Raw genomic sequence first — 12,926 nt, forward strand, 5'->3', positions numbered from 1 at the left:
GTTCCTTGTACTTGTATAATATTCTTGTCTATTTTAATGATTGATCGATTAAATTCAATGTTATCTGATATATCACTACTCTTGCTTTTCTTGAGCTGGCTACTGCATGATCAATCTTAGCCCAGCTTTTCAATTTTTAATATCTTATTGTGTCAGATATGTTTTCTATAGACAACATAGTACTGAATTTTGTTTGATGACCCATTCTCTAACTCTTTAACCTTGATACATGGGGATTAATTTAATTTTACAATTCTTGCGTTTGACAGATCTGCCATTTGGGGGCTATATTTGCTATCAATGTTGTTGAAAAGGAATATAATCTTTCTTTATTCTACTAAATCATCTTCCTTATCTGTAAAATGAGAGGCTTAGATTAAATGGCATCTGAGGCTCCTTTTAGCCCTAGATCCACGATCCTATGATACTAACAGTAAATACAACTTAAAATCAAATTAAGTTCTGGTATTTTATGCAAAACTTTCTATGTTTTCTTGAAGTTTAACATTCTCTCTCCCTTTTATGAAAGATAGGAATTTTGTTTTGAGAGTTTCCTATTCATTTCCCTTTCTCTTCCCTTTTTTATCTTGAATCTTATTACTCTAAAATATCCCTTTGATCACATACGTGAGATAGGAATAGAGCCTAAGCCTCTCTGTTCCTCCTGGTTTCAATTCCACAGAATAAGATGCTCCTCTCAGGTTACATTCATTTCCTCTCATCCCATCACCAAGTTCTTAACTCAGGTCTTGATTGACACCACCTCCCTCAGCCTCCCCTTCCCTCTGGAATATGGAGTACCAAACTCCTCCCAATGTCTTCCTTTATAGAGGGCAGAAACTGGACTTTTCAACTCACTCCACTTTGCATCTGCTGCCCTGCTGGTTTCAACTCTGCAGAACAAGGTGCCTTCATGCCGGGTAGCATGTGGAGTCTCATCCTACCCCCAACACACATACTCACTCACACACCCACACCCCCCTCCCCCCACACATACACCCTCACACACACTTTCCTTCTTCCATTAGTGTGTTGTCTTCATCCTTTTAGATTGTAAGCTCCTTGAGGTCAGGGATTGTTTTTCCTTTTATTACTTTTATTCCCAGTGATTAGCACATTTCATGGCACATAGTTGGCACTTAAATATTTATTGGATTGGTTTGGATTGATGAGGAAACTCCCTCTACAAAGGTAAGTTGGTACCTTCTCTATGACTGATAGTTTTAGAGAGTTGCCTAGAGCCCTGAGAGGTTAAATGAGATGCCCCTTTATGTGTCAAGAGGTGAGACTTGAATCTAGCTCTTCTGAATTCTGAGCCCAGCTCACTATCTACTACATCAGTCTTGAGTCTCATCTCTTCACTCTCATTATTAATATTTTAAAATCAACTATAATATGATTATTTTAACCAATATAGTACTATATTTATTTTTGTTTCTCTATTAAAGGTGTTGGTAGCTTATGTTGTAATCATAAGAGCACCTATTTACAGTCTTTAAATTCCCTTTGTTCTTGATAAATGTCTTCATTACTTTATCTATGATGACATTTCTTTGTTTAATTATAAGGACTTATTTAAGTTGCCATTTGTCAAACAGGTGTCTTGATCAATAAATTCTTTGAAAACTTGTTTGCTTTTAACTTCTACTTGACTTTTGAAAAGTTTCTTTGGTTAGTTGGAAAGTAGATTCTAGGATCTAAGCTCTTGTCTTTTAGTCACATATGTCCTGGACTAAAAGGTCAACTAGGTGGTATAGTGGATAAAGCAGTGGGCTTGGAATCAGGAAGACTATCTTTATGAGTTCAAATCTGGCCTCAGACATTTACTAGCTGTGTGACCGTGGGCAAGTCACTTAACTCTGTTTGCCTCAGTTCCTCATCTGTAAAATGAACTGGAAAAAGAAATGGCAAACCACTCCAGTAATCTTTGCCAAGGAAACCCCAAATCAGGTCACAAAGAATTAAACAAAACTGAAAAATGAATGACCACTAATTTCTCTATTCTTCCACTTTTTTCTGAGAAAGATGATAAAATCCAGATGAATTTTTTTTAGTTATTTCAAATATTTTAATAAGAGTTCTGTGCAAGGTATTTAAAACACTGGTTTATGAAGATAAACTCCATTGGAGAGAGAGAATGCATTCTTGATGCTGCCAGGTTTATTTTTTTCCCCCTTTTCTGTAGCTTTGGCATTTGATTATAATATATCTTGAAGACTTGAAATGGAGATTCTCCTTGCTGGCATACTGTGAATTCTTTCTGATTGAAAATGTTGCTTCTCCATGTTAATTCTGAGAATTTTTCTTTAATTATTTCTTTCAGAATAGCATCCCAGGTCTTTTCCTTTTTATTGTTCACTGGAAGGTCATTGGTCTTGAGGCTGACTTCTGAATCTATCTTCTATGTCATTCATTTTTTTTTCCTACGTGGCCACTCATTGTCTCTAGTTTTTCAGGTCTCTTTAGAAGTTGTTTTTTTGTCATTTTAGTTCTTCTCATCTTGCTCTTCCATTTTATTTTCATTGTCTAGTATTCTTTGTATTGGTTCTCTCTTTTTCTACTTTCTGTAACATATTCACTTTTTTTCTATGTGTGTTCCATTTTGTAGGATTTTTCATTATTTCAAAGGATTTCCAGGGATTCCAAGATGAATTCATATTTCCTTCATTTGAGCTTGTCCCTCAGCATTTCTCAATTTCTCCCAATTCTGCTTCAGTTTACATTGTTCTTTGTTTTTCCTTGTAGTGGAGAAAATATGTATTAGATTAGAAGTGCTTACTATGTGTCAAGGATTGTGCTAAGGGCTGGAGGATAAAAATAGAAAATGAGATGGTCCTTACTCTCAAGGAGCTCACACTCTAATTGGGAGAGATAACACATAAAGAATGGTTCAATTCATGGCAGATGGAAGGACCACATGGCATTTAGGTCCTTGTAGGAAAAGTAACTTGTGAGATGGTTGGGTCTCATGGATCTTGGGAAACAATGGCAGGAGATATGGTCCCTAATCAAGAGAAATGGATGAGGTCTTGAGATACCCCCAGCAGAAGGGGGAGTGAAGGTAAGCATCCAGATGAAAGAGGGCATTCAACATTTAGTGAGGATTCAACAATGAGAGTTGGATTAGGGAAGGACAGGTCAATGGTTTCCCATCCTGACATTTGATAGTGATGGTCCTAGTGGTCCGGATAATTGGAATTATAGAGCTGGAAGGGACAATTAGGCCAACCTTCTCATTTATGGATAAGGAAACTGTGGCCCCAAGAGGGTAGATGACTTGCCCAGGATCACATAGCTGTTAAATTGTAGAGCTGAGATTCAGACCCAGGTCCTTTGAAACCAGATAAAGTGTTCTTTCCCAGACAGCATGCTAAATTACTCCCCTAAGTCATTTCAGTATGGAGGAGGCAGAAGGACAGGGGAGTTTCCTTGACTGTGCTCAGATACAAGTCTTTTCTTCATTCTTTGTTGTATGTTAAACATTTCAATTCCTTGCCTTACTAACTTGGTGCATGTATGAGTACTGAGTATCAAATTTCAGTAAGTATCATGATTTCAGATAACCTAGTCAAATGCCCTCATTTTACAGATGAGGAGATCAAGGCCAATAGAGGTAAAGTAATTTATTCAAGGCCACCTGGGCCTGAGAATTGGGTTTCCTGACTCCTAGTCCAATATATCAGTGTTGCTTTTTTTCTTTCTTGCATTGGTTCATTGTCTTTTAGACAAGTTTTATTTCTCTTGTCATTTATTTCTAGAAATTTTGTTGGTTTTTTTTTCTATATTTTTGTGGCCTTTGATTATAAGGTTAAGAGGAACTGAGTACTTACGCCATAACCTTCCTAGAAGTTCTGTCCTCTGTTCTTTTTCAAAGTCAATGCTTTATACCACTGGAAGATTAGAGAATCAAAATGGTTAAATTTCATTTTCCTCTGCAAATTCAGGAGACCTGGGAGGTATGGAGACTTCTGGAAGAGAATTGTAGACATGAGGGAATTCTAACCCTAAGTATGCCCAGGATAAACAAACTAATGGAAGTTTAAAAATTAAAAATAGTATACTTTTTGCCTCAAGATAGAAAATTGAACTCTTGTGCAGTCTATACCGAGGAAGGAAAGAATATGATTTCTGACCACTTTGGGGAGTTTCCAGTTTGACAGCAAGGGTATAGCCCTTACCCTAAGGAAGGCCCCTGGTCTTAGAAACTTAATTGATATGCTTTTTTGTTCTTTATAATGTTGATGGGTCAGTCTGTGCTGTCCATAAGTGCACACTATGAGCAAAGACCTCACAGACATATCAAAATGTCATTCTCTTGGCAATATTTGTTGAATTTTATTGTCTTCAAATTATGACAACACCTGCTTCCTTATTTTATAGTAAATAAAGCACCTAAATATAGAGACAATATTCTCTCTTTGTCAGAAGTTAGAGAGTTGAAGAATGAGAAATTGGTCTACTGACAAAGCAAAGCCAAAAAGCCAGGCTAAGCATTATCCTTGGAATATATTCTGATTATCTAATGAAAATAGGAATTTTGTTTGGTTCAAAGGAAATGTCTTTAAATCAAGATTTATATCATAGAATGCCTGCTGGAAACAGGTTCCATAGTGCTTTATTTCCTTCAGAAGAGTGGTTGGGGGTGAAAGACTGCAGTGAAAGACACAAGAACCTGCCTCATCTCTCAGCGAGGAATGCAGGCTTCCAGAACAAAGGCTAACTTGTTAAAGATCAAAAGCAAGTGAATAGTTTGCCCCAGGATGGAAAATTGACTTCCTTCATGTAGCAACACCTTAGCCTCTCAGCAATGAATAAAAACCATAGGAAGTTTCATAAACTCCAACACACTGCTCTGTTCTTGCCCTCAGCGACGTTCACAGTTTCCCACAGGATTTGCTATTGAAAGATAAAACCTCAGTGGATCAGTGGTTTTACTATTTAAGAAAACCATGTAAAGAGATTCACACTTAAAAGAAAAGCAACAACTGAATTTCCCTCCATTTTAGCTGGTAATAGAGTTTGATCATGTTACTTTTCTACTGAAGCATCTTCATGAGTTCTAATTGCCTTGCAGATAAATTATCCATGACTGATCCTGGCATGTATGGCCACCCCTGATCTGGCCTCAAACTACCTTTCCAGCCTTACATCCTACTGTTTCCCTACTGTTTCCCTTCATATAATCTAAGTTCGAACCAAATTAGACCACTTTCTACCTACCTACTCCCCCGTTCTCATTCTATTCTCTTCCATGCCTTCTTCTTACCCTGACCCTCATCATTTCCCTTCCTATCTGTATATTGAAATCTCTTCTTTCCTTCAAGGTACAACTCAGGGACAATTTCCTCCATGAAGCCTTCCCTATAAACCCATCCTCACAAGTAAAAAAAAAATCCCTCCTTCACTCCCTGCTCAAATGTCTCATAGTGCTTTGCCTTGTGCCATAATCATTTGTGTATGTCTCTCTCACTGAGATCTAGATCTGTGAGTGAGCACATAATAGGTGCTTTGTAAATGCTTTTAGAATTGCATTGGAGATAGTCATTTTTCACTTATCCATACACCTGATGGGCACAGTGGTTGGACATAAGTTATCCTTGGCTCGGAATCACAGCCCAGTAGTTGTGTAGACCAGGCTTTATTTTGGGTGCTTCTCTCCAAAACCACTTTGTTTCATTCCTGATTCGTAGTTTCCCTTGAAAAAAACAGAATTTGACTCAAGTCTGAAGGATGCTCAGCCCTTGTACATGCGCCAAGTTAGCAAGGCATGAAATTGAGAAGAAATTTATTAATACAACAAAGAATGAAGAAAAGACTTGTAACCTGAGCACAGTCAAGAAAATCTCTCTCTCCTTCTACCTCCCCCAGAGATCCAAAGAGTGCACTCCATTTAAAGTATTACCTTATAGGGGGCTATCCTGCATGGGCAAAGAATTTTGGGATATTAGAGAGTCAAGAAACCCTCTTCCTCTGGTGAACCTCTGCCTCCCTAGGGACCTATACAGCATTGTAGGTGCCTCATTGTCCATGCCTGCATTCTAAAGAGATTCAACTGTAGAATAGTGATACTATAGAATCAGGAATCAGAGGACCTGAGTTCAAATTCTGTCTCTGATATTTCTGTTTGTACAACCTTGGTCAAGTCATTTAATTTCTCTTTGCCTCAGTTTTCCCATTTGTAAAATAGAGGAGGGAGCCTTTAAAGTTCCTTCTAGTTTAAATCTATGATCCAATGAGCTATGATGCTCAGTACCTACTCATGACCCCGTTGTCAGTAGCAGTCTAAGAGTCTCTCCTGTGTTTGGCCTCTGTTTTTCCCCTTTCTCTGTGAATTAGTTTGTCACCACTCCTTAGAAAAATCGGAGACTGGAGATCTTATCACTTCTTCCCTACCTTCCCTAGGCCACAAACTATTTCTTCTGAACTATGCTTCCAAATACCCATCTGCAACTGGAAGTTTCAGGTTCCTAGATCTTCTGAGATCAAGGGGAGACATACTACCCTCAGATATTTTCAGTGTCTTCTGTTAGGGTCTAATTTCCCCCATAATTAGCTTTTTAATTGTCTCACCACCTGACAATGACCAACTCATGGGTGTGTTGGGCCTGTGTTGATTACTTTCTTCCCAACCTGTGGGGTTTATCCATTCAATTATTGGATGCTTTCCTCAGAACCAATTAGCACATCAAAATGTTGTTTTTCTTGGGGGTTTTATGTTTTGTTTTTGAACCCAGCAAAGTGCTAGTCTTTGATGGTTATTAGCCATCAATTAAAGGAAGCCTCTCTGTCTAGGAACAGCAAGGATAAGATGTACAGGTAGAGGTTTCCCAATTCTATATGGTTTGAATGGTGCTGTTCCTTAGTGTGAATCTATGTCCTGGTTTAAGAATTCTGGTATTGGGGGCAGCTAGGTGGTGAAGTGGATAGAGCACCTGCCCTGGATTCAGGAGGACCTGAGTTCAAATCCAGCCTCAGACACATAACACTTACTACTGTGTGACCCTGGGCAAGTCACTTAACCCCCATTGCCCAACAAAAAAAAAAGAAAAAAGAAAAAAAATGAATTCTGTCATGTAGAATTCTTTTAAGTGGCAGATACCTAAGTGAGCCTATGTCACCAAAACTTCAAGTTGTATTCCCAGCCCAATCACAAATGACCTTTCTCCAAAGGATTACTCAACTCCTCTAAATCCCTACTCTCATTATTATTAATAATAATAATAGAAATATGCCCAGAAAATGAAGATTCCAATGTATAATTCCCAAGGGCAATTGTGAGAAATAGTATGTGTGATTATAAAGGTCTTTTCAAAGAGAATATTCTAAGCAAATACTAAAAATAATTTTACATTACAAAGTCTTTAAAATTCAGATAATCATTTTGTGCTTAATGAGGGTCTCAGAGCCACCACATAATTGCCACATAATGCCTTGAATTTGTATGTTGTCATGTCCCTAGTGGCATCAAATCCCTTGCAACTCTGATCAGTGGCAAAACATTATTATAATTTAAACATCTTCCTTTATCTATCTTTCTGATTGTACTGTGTCCAGAGGGCTAAGGACAGTGCTGGAAGTTAGCAGACAGCAAACTATAACCATTAGAAGGAATATATATATTTCCCCCCATCATGACTCAATGATTAGAGAAAGGGGCAAAACAACCTTTCTTTTGCAAGGAATGGGTTCTTCTCTTTGAGACTACTTCTGTTTTTGTTAAGTTGGTTATGATCAAGGGAGAGGTGCTAATTAATGAAATATTCAATTGATCAGGAGGAAGTTAAAGAAGTTTAATAAAGTCATGGCCATGTCTGTTGCATACAGATTATTAAAAGTTATAGTTTCTCTCCAGTGAGAGAGGCACTCATTACCACTCATTTGATTTCAATAGTCTCCTGAAAAGTATTCATGGCTTTACTCTCTCTCTCCATTTCAATCCCCCTTTCTTACACATGGATTTGTTCCAAAGGAATAATAATTACCTTTACTCAAAGAGTCTTCAGTGACTCTATAATGTTTAAGATGATTGAATTTGAAGCCAAAGGACCTGGATTCAAATTTTAGCTCTTCCATTTTCTACCAGCATAATCTTGGTAAGTCATTTCCCCTCTGTAGCCTATTTCTTCAACTCTAAAATGAGAAGGTTGGACTAGTTGTTCTCTCTGTTCCCTTCCAGCTCTGAATCTATAACCCTATGATCAAATTCCCTTTCCTGGCATTCAAGGCTATCCACAATCTGCCACCAACCTACCTATCCAGCTTTCTCTCCCATTACTCCCTTCCACATTGTGCTTCAGCCAAACTGGATGGCTCTCTTTGCTCAAAATGCTCTCCTATGCCTTTGTTCACACTCTTTTCTATCTTTCCCCTCTTCACCTGTTGAAAACCTATACATCCTTTAAGGCCCAATTCAAAGTCCACCTCCTTCAGGAAGGCTTCCCTAAATACTCCTCTCAGAAACAATCCCCCTCTCCTGGCCTCAGACTTCACATGGCACTTCTAATGTGATTATGCAATAGCCTCTGTTTAGTTGTATCTTAAGCTAGCAGCTCCATGAGGGCAGGCACTGTGCTCTCTTCCAGTTCCTAATGTAGGACTTTGCATACAGGAAGCAGTTAGCAAGTGTTTGTATGAGTGAATGAATGATTAGAACAAAATCTTCAGTACTTCACAATAGAATCAGTCTAACTGAAATGTAGCTTCTTTGGTCCCCCAATGTGCTGTTATTTCAAAACTTTGAAAGGGCGGCTCAAAATCATTCACAGTGAAGTTAGCATTGACACAGACATAGCAGTTAGTGAGATAGGGTAATGAAGTGGAAAGGACCCTGGATCGACAGCTCATTTTTGCCACCAACTCAAAGGATGACTTTAGGCAGGATGGCTTCATCTTTCATTCATCTTTCAGGACCTCTGCTTCTTCACTTCCAAAATGAGAAGATGGGACTAGATCAGGTTGTGACAAACTATGGCCCTAGGGCTAAATCTGGCCCACAGTTCCTGGAGCTAAAAATGGTTCTGTACCCAAAACAAACAAACAAACAAAAAACCAAGGTGGGGGACCATAGTCCACCAGTCCCTGGACTAGATGATCTCTGAGGTCCGATTTAAATTCTGTGATTTTTGTATTTGGTAATTACTATGTGTAGAGCCCTATACCAGGCACTGGGAATAGAGAGTAAGAGAAAAGATACAAAAGAAATTGAATGACTGACCACCATTCCAGATCTTATGGGAGAGACTCATGCTTTGCCTTTGAAGAGTCTTTGGTCTGATGAGGAAAAATGAGCTCTGGCTTCTAGGACCATCTAGTATGATTGTGAAAAAATCCAGGACCCTACTCTGGGAAGGTCTGGGTTGAAGGGAGAGATGCAAGCTCTGCTCTTGGTAAATCCTCTCTTATGTAGGAAAACATGGTTTCTCCCCTTGGAAAGTCTACTGTTCAATGAAGGAGATAAGGTACACATACACATACAGACACACACACACACACACACTCAGAGGAATTTAGAACATTTAAAAAGCGTAGATTGGCAAATGCAAGTGAACACAGTATAGTGAACACAGTATAAACTGATTTATCTTTGGGACTTTGTCTTTAAAATGAAATTTAGAAGAAAATAAAATACCAGAGGTTCAACAGCTTTGAATCTATTGCCTTTTGGCTTTGCCTTAGGAATAAAAATAGTTTAACATGGATTGAAAGTTGATATCTCTGCTGTTTTTTGGACATAGTTAAAAGATTGTTGAAATATAGAATTCCTTGTAAGGTTAGTGTTTCAAGTTTAAATTACTGTAAACATTCCCAGAGTGATTTTATAAGGTTGAGAAAAGAGAATTCTTCTTCTTATAGAATACTAACCTAACAAAGGCCCGGAGTTTGAGTGGCAGCCTGTGATTTATTAGCAGATTCTTTAGTTATACAATGCCTTCTACATAAGAGGCACTGAATAAAAGTTTATTGAATGGAATCCAGAGTTATAGAATTACATGGTCTTTTAGAGCTCAAAAGAATCTCAGAAAATCAAACCCCTCATTTCACAAACAAGGAAGTTGAGGCCTAGAGAGATTATTAGATTTGCCCATGGTCACATAGCTAATTAGTGGCAAAGCCAGAACTAGAACCCAAGTCTGTCTTTACTACCACATACTTCCTCCTTTTAAATTAGATACATACTATATTATAGCAAAATCCAAGTTGTTAAGTATTATGTCTATCACTTAATATAGTTAAAAAATACTATGTTGATATATGCATGCATACTGTATACCAGTCAAGGGCACATGACTCTTTTAGTCTGTAAGTAAACCATTAAAATCAGCATAGAAGAAATCTATATAGTAATTCAGGAGGTAATTTTAAATAGATTTCTTGAAATGTGGTGAGACAGTATTTGTTTCGTTTTCATCACTGTTTATTCATCAGGCCTTTGTCTGCTTAACTGAAAAAGATGGGGGAGGAGCAGCAGAAATGGAAGCTAGTCCCTGTGGCACTTGGGTGATGGAAAGAACTTAGTGATCACAGGCGGAAGGATTTAGACATTATCTGACTTCCTCATATCCCAGAGATAAGATCTAAAGGCCAAAGAGATAATACAAAGGCAATAGACAGCAGAGCCATGATTCACATCTAGGTTTTCTGACTCTCACCAAACCAGAGAGTAAAAAATATACTATGCACAGATAATAGATATGAAAAAAACTATGTACATCATATACAAATTTCTGTAAATGGAATAATTTTAAATGCATTAGATGAAGTAGTCTAGAAACTATTTTTTTAAATGAACTATAGAATGTTAATAGCCATTTTCTAATTTATCTACATGATAAACTCAGATTTTCCTAGTGTAGTTTTTCTTAAAGTGGAAACCTGCCTGTCTTTAGTAACTACTTGACTAAGTTGCTGTTAGGATCAAATGGAATACTATATGTCAAGCATTTTGCAAACCCTTAAAGCACAATGTACATGTACTTCATCAGCATCAGTGGCCCATTCTTTTCATTTTTTCTATTGGAATTCAGATAGAAATGGTTCTGGAACAAGTCACTATCCTGCTATGATTTTTTTATATTTAACGTTCCGCAGATCATTGCACAGGTGGACAAAATAATGCTCTTTGTAGTTAGATAAAATGTTATGATGCAAAGTATCATCTATAGACTCACTGAAAGCATTCTGGGTACAACTCCAATAACAGACAGGACTACAAGGATGATACAAATCTCATTCAGTTCCCACATGATTTTGATCTCCTCTGCTAGGTGTCTATATTTGGAAATCATTTGGTTCCAGATAGCTTGAAGAATATGAGGATCTGGGAGGGAAACATGGATTTAAAATGTTGTTCTTAAGTTTTTATGACTTAATGTTACGGCTTGGTGATTGTGTGCAATGATTTTTTTCTACAAGAATGGTCCAGTTCCAATTTGGCTTATTGTTGAATTCTCCCAAATATTTTGAAGTCTGTATTTGTAGTGCAGAAATGTGTGGTCTGCTTGTGCATGTTATATAATGAGCTGCTAAATTTTTACAATGGTATGCTGCACTGTTTCTGTTTGTTTACAAAATATATATTGGTTACTAAGTTCAAGTTCCTTAAGGATAACTCTTCTCTAATTTCTAGTGGCAATGACCTGAGTTGCCATTACAAACTTCTGTGTCCCTTCCACCCCCCTCAAAATTTCATGATAGTTATTTGTTCACTGCTTCTTTGTTGCCATAGTGTTGGCTGAATTCAGGCAGATGTCACCCAAAGTGGGCCTTTTAAATACATTCTTGGATCTTACTCATTTCTTAGGCTCCATCTGGAGTTAAACAACCTTAAGCCAGATTTAGCATATCCAATGTCACATACATGTTATTACCTTTACTATTGCTCAGTGAAGTAATGTCTGCTTATCCCAAAAGTATTTCTGTAGGTTTTTTATCTATTTATCATATGCTCAAATGTCTATCAACCTTCTTCCTCCTTTTTTCAAGGAAGTGTTCATTTTGGAGGCAGCATGATACTATATAAAGGATTCCATGTTTAGGGCCAGAAAATCCAGGTTCAAATCCCACCTGTAACTCTTACTAACTGGGTGACTTTGGGCAAGTAGCTTAATTTCTCTGTCTTCAATTCCTCCTTAGTAAAAGGAGAAGGTTGGAGTAGATGGCCCCTTTCAGATGAGTTCCCTTTCAGTACTACATCTATGATTCTATCATCCTTTAATCTTATAACTACCCCAGGGTAATGATTCCTGTGTTTCATTCATTTTATTTTGTCAAGATGAATGCTTTCCAAATCTTTTATGGCCACTTTTATGGTTTCTTAAGTGTTCATTAATATTGGTATTATATAAATGTTAATTGCTTTAAATATGTTTTTTCTGTTCAGTGTTGATTTCAAGATACCAATAAGCCTTTTAATATGTTTGGCCACAGCCTTTTCTTAGGTGTGTCTTGCCTAGAGAAGACCATAGTATTCATAGGTATTGCCTTAATCTATTAGTTGAAAGTGAGTTGTAGATTCAATCTCCAAGAATTTGGGGTCCCCATTTTCTTGGCAAACATTAAGAATTTCATACTTATGAATTCCAAGTGACATTTTAATATCATTGGAGAAAAATTCTGCAAGATGAATTTGCTTCTTAATGTCTTTCAATAGAGCCATACAACTTTATGTGGTCCATGTAAATCACAGAATTAATATAATGTTTTTGTCCTGTTATTTTAGTTGTTATTAAATTAAAGTGGTTTTGAAGTAAATACATATGTCCCAACTCTGCCACTTACTAGCTGGATCACTATGGGCAAGTTATTTAAACTCTCTGAGAACAGACTTCCTTATCTATAAAAGGACTTCTGATACTTACACCATAGAGCTCACAAGTAGGTTGTGAGAAAATAACTTGGGAAGCCTTGAATCCTGATGGAAATGTAAG

The 12,926-nt window shown here is 37.4% G+C and overlaps 1 protein-coding gene across 1 annotated transcript in view; it reads left to right on the forward strand.

The window, feature by feature from the left end:
• XYLB (xylulokinase) overlaps nt 1-12,926 on the forward strand; it is a 222,373-nt gene that overhangs the window by 165,271 nt on the left and 44,176 nt on the right. The window lies entirely within an intron of this gene.

The sequence above is a fragment of the Vombatus ursinus genome, unplaced genomic scaffold, assembly GCF_900497805.2.
Source record: "Vombatus ursinus unplaced genomic scaffold, bare-nosed wombat genome assembly UNPS02014820.1, whole genome shotgun sequence".
Lineage (NCBI taxonomy): Eukaryota > Metazoa > Chordata > Mammalia > Diprotodontia > Vombatidae > Vombatus > Vombatus ursinus.